Genomic DNA, 4,715 nt, shown 5'->3' with positions numbered 1-4,715 from the left:
TACACAGCTTAAATGAAAAGCAAATGGAGAGTTTTGCTTGCAAAAGTCCAACATAAATCTCATCCTCAAGAGATTTAGAAGAGATCACTACAAAACATAACTATTTTACAACACGGCGATTCTGTATGCATTTGTACATAAGAATGTAAAATGTTTTTTTTTTTATTATTAAATAAATTAATTAATAAAGAATAGAACAAAAACATAGAGGCTCAAAAACATAGAAATCATAAAATTAGCCACCAATCTGCCAAAATATGAAAATAGTTATGAACTGCCATGAGATTGTGGTGCTCAAATTGTGACGAGATTTACTATGATACCAAATCTCCAATCAAAATCAGGGATCTCAACATGAATTCATTAACATTTCATCAAACTCCTCAAAATCAAATGATCAAATGAGTTTCTATCCACATCCATTGTCTTACTCTGTGCTCTTACTGTATGACAACTGAGCGAACAATCTCACTTTTATTTTTATTCCAAAAGAATTTTAGATGAACCATCTGAGACTAAGCTGATTCTTAAGCCAAACATGACCGAGAACCTCTTTAATAATTCTACAGAACACCCTCTGAGCAATATAATTGGTCACACTTTAGTTTAGTTCTCACTGTTAATTATTAGTTAGGCTTGCTTACAGTAGTGGGGGACACTTAATATTTGGCAATATTGTCCACTTGATTGCACAGACACTATTTGAATAGAATTGGACTGAGCTGGAAGATAACATCACTGAATGAACAATGAACTTTATCTTGAAATTTGACTGTTTACTATTGTCCTCGTTTTAGAGCTGCTTAAAAGCAGAATTGCATTATTGAAACACTATTTTCCTGTTTAACACTATAAATCTGTATTGTATGAAGTACTATATAAATAAAGGTTAAAAAAGTATTAACTTTGGCCTCAATTAACTCCTAATTTGCTGCTTAGTTGTAAAGTTTAGGTATGGGGAGGATTAAAGGATCTAAAATATGGTCACACAGAACAAGGCATTCATAAGTGCTTTATAAGTACTAATGAACAGCCAATATGCATGCTAATAAGCAGCTAGTTAATAGTGAGAATTGGTCCTTTAAACTAGTGTCACCATGCAATTTTCTCGTCATAGGTAAAAATATATAGTCATTATAATTAGTTTTAAAATAAAATGTAATTAAATGAAAGAAACTGAAGGAATACCTAAGTAAAGTGTAGCAGAAGTAGAGTTAAGCCAGGGTGGTGGCTCAGCGCTCTTTGTTTTCATGGGTTTTTTGGAGCAAAAAGCGCCCCAGCTGTTTTTAGCGCAGTGGCCGGGTGAGGTCAATGGGTTTGTGTAGCCTAAAAGATAACGAGAGGGTGAAATATCGGAAATTGAGCTCACGAAAAGAATGTTTGCCATTTTATTCTCAAATCCTTTCATTTCACACACTATACCACAGTGTGTGTGTGTGTGTGTGTGTGTGTGTGATGTCTGTCCAGATGTTGTGGACACTCTCACTGTTTGTTAGAGACCACACACTGAGACGACATGAGAAAGGAAGCAGAACTCAACAGACTAAATGGCAAGATGATTGTGAACATCACATTAAACAGCTTGCTGTGGTCCAGTAGCTTTGAACTTCTGCTCACAGACCGCTCAAACATCCTGTGGTGCATTAAAACCGACAAAGAGGAGACCAGCTGAACTCCCAGCAAGGCAACTGAGAATTTGTTTGCACCATAACTCAGAAGAACAGTCTAAAGAAAGAAATCTGTCCAAAAGATAAGAGCTTTAGGCTCGTGCTGGAAGAAAACGAGAACTTTAGAAGATGAGTAGTTTTGCATAGCTAGATTTTTGACTAATTGCATATGGTCTGGTCCACAACTGTTGTGTCCACACTTAATAAGATGCTCAGGTAATAGGGGGTAAGATTCATTGCAACTCCAGGCAATTCAGAAAATGTTGTTAGAACTCTCAGACCCTCATTATTTTCCAAAACGTCTTACTTCTGTAGAGCTTTGTAGATGGTGCAGGTGAAATAAAGCTTTTGAGGCACAAAACATAAGAGAAATAGTCAACTCAAATCATTCAAGAGTTAATTTTTTCCATCCTGATTCACTGGACTGATCCAGTCATCGAGTTCACTGCACTCACTGCTCATAGCAAACGGCTCACAAGGGAAGAATACAGGTGAAAAAAATAAATAATAAATGGGTCCATTTGTCACACAAAGCTATGGTATGACTTCAGAAGAGGTGGAATTAGGGTTGCCAAGTCTGTGGTTTTCCTGCACTTTTTAAACTGTTGTCACAGGTTGATATTTTTATACTGTGGTTTGAAGGTTTGACATATTATACAAATTACATTTGATTGTAAGGATTTTTGTCCAACTAACAGGAATCGGTCTAGCATGGGAAAGCTTATTCTCCTAGTCATGGGCATGATGTGAGTATACTGTATATAAATAAACCCCGCAACTGCTGGCCTGGGGTCAGTTTACTCTTCCCAAAACCAGAACTTATTATACTGTATGTGAGAAAGGAAAAGCTGACTTTCTGACTAAATCAGTCACTACATGCCACTTTCTTGCATCTATGTTTAGATAAAATGGCTTAATAAAACCACAGATTAAACTTGTTAAATGACATGCGTATCCACATTTGAAAGCAATGCAACCAGACTCACAATCAACTCAAGTCATCTAAGCTTGACCTTAGATGACTTGAGTTACCACAGTGAAACATAAGTGCACTTAACTGTATTGAATGTGCTCTTGTAGTGTACTTCAAATGTTAGAAGTATGCTTAAAAAACAAACAAACTACTTAATAACAAAATAATGTTATTGAAATAAAAGGCCACTTAAGTGAACTTAAAGAGAGCACACTTTCATCAAGATGTTTCTAAACGCAGTTAAGGACACTTTTAAAAGTGCACTTTGTAATAATGTCAAATAAAAAAAAAAATAATTAAAGTACATTTTAAATCATGTTTTAATCTTTTGTTGTGTTTTAAAGTACATTTATTTTAATGTGTTGTCTAACATACCAAAGCACATGTAAAGCACATGATTAACTGTATTAATAATGTTGAAAATAAATTAAATTATGAAGTTATATTTTAAATGTACTAAATTTCAACTTCGTCATTACAAATGTGTAACTACAAATATTGAAATACATGACACAAGTTTCAATAGAAATTGCATTTAAGTATATTTTACTTTAAAGGAAATGTTTGTTAGTACATTTAGAAGTATAGTTTATATTTTGAAGGCAATTTTTGATAAAATTTAGATTTTGAAGAAATTCTGAATTTACATATAAAGATGTAGGCTACGTAAGTCCTTCTTAAGTGGGTCAAAAAAAGCTAAATTTCAGCTAATTGCATTGAATATAAATTTGAAGTACAATACACTTTCAGGTAACACTTTAGTTTAGGGACCAATTCTCACTGTTAACTAGTTGCTTATTAGTATATTTCTAGCATATTGGCTGTTTATTAGTACTCATAAAGTACATATTATCCTTATTCTTCATAACCATATTTTAGATCCTTTAATCCACCCCATACTTAAACATAACTTACCTATACTATTGATTAGTAAGCATGCAGTAATTAGTAATTAATAATTAGTTAATAGTGAGAATTGGTCCCCAAACTAAAGGCACCCATTCACTGCAGAGGATCCACTGATGTGATGCAACATTTCTCCAAATCTGATGAAGAAACAAACTCATCTACGTCCTAGATGGTCTGAGGGTAAATTTTCATTTTTGGATGAACAATTCTTTTAAGTGTTAGAAAACATAACAGTCAGTTCACACTTATGTATATTCTTTTAAAGTATATTATTTCTGTAATAAGTCCTATTTACTAAAAGTATGCTAAAGTGTATTTTTTTTTTTTTTTAAACTAGTGTGTGTCCACTGGATTTCCATATTAAGTTTTGGTTTTGGGCTGGTTTTGAGCTAGTTGTAACCTGATAACCCTGGTTAGATAGCAACATTTTTCAAGTTTAAAAGTTTCAGTCCCCATTCATTTTAAATATATGGAACAGATTGACCAGCACAGTTCTCTAAATGTCTCCTTTTGTGGTTTTTGGAATGATGAATGATAAATGATGAAAGGATTTTAATTATTGAGTAAACGCTTCTTTTAGCAAGAAAAGCACAGAGAATATGATACAGAATACAATGTAGTGGGCAAAAGTTTCAAAGAACTTCTAATGAAAGAACAGACGTAGACTCCAAATGTCTGAAGTCAGAGAGCAGAAGGCTGAGAACAAATGCCCTTGGACTGATCAAGGAAGGTTTAAGACAAATTTCTGAGAGACTGATTGATGACAGATTTTGGTTAATTTGTTTTATTCTACATTAAAGAGCACCGAAAAGCCTGATGCCATAAAGCTCTCATCATCTGTAAACTCAACCAGTGACTTCATTTCTCTGCACGTGGCAATTGGGCTTACAGAAATGGCAGCGGTAAACCAAGCTTGTATAAAACAGTACATTTGACTGTTCTCATAGCCAGTTCACCCCAGCAGAGAGAGTGTGTGTGTATTGAATATACTGGGTGGATCCAGAGATTAGGAAATGCAACAATGAAGACTGCTACTTGAGTAGGGGGTGTGACTGTGTGTGACCTCAGTTCAGAGTCTTTAATTTGCTTCTTGATTATAGTCTCTTTCTGTCTTTGGATGTGGATGAGTGTACATTTAGGCCTATATGCGTAAGGAATGGGTATTC

At 34.3% G+C, this 4,715-nt stretch overlaps 1 long non-coding RNA gene across 1 annotated transcript in view; it reads left to right on the top strand.

The window, feature by feature from the left end:
- Nucleotides 1-3,740, top strand: part of LOC107700809 (uncharacterized) — a 4,213-nt gene extending 473 nt beyond the window's left edge. The window contains exon 3 of the long non-coding RNA XR_001635574.1: nucleotides 3,729-3,740. This is a non-coding gene — a long non-coding RNA (uncharacterized LOC107700809). The remainder of the gene's footprint in view (nucleotides 1-3,728) is intronic.
- The last annotated feature ends 975 nt before the right edge of the window (nucleotides 3,741-4,715 follow it).

Source organism: Sinocyclocheilus anshuiensis, unplaced genomic scaffold (assembly GCF_001515605.1).
Source record: "Sinocyclocheilus anshuiensis isolate Anshui unplaced genomic scaffold, SAMN03320099.WGS_v1.1 scaffold1383, whole genome shotgun sequence".
Taxonomy (NCBI): Eukaryota; Metazoa; Chordata; class Actinopteri; order Cypriniformes; family Cyprinidae; genus Sinocyclocheilus; species Sinocyclocheilus anshuiensis.
The sequence above is the reverse complement of the archived record's forward strand: the minus strand, read 5'-3'. Positions and strand labels throughout refer to the sequence as shown.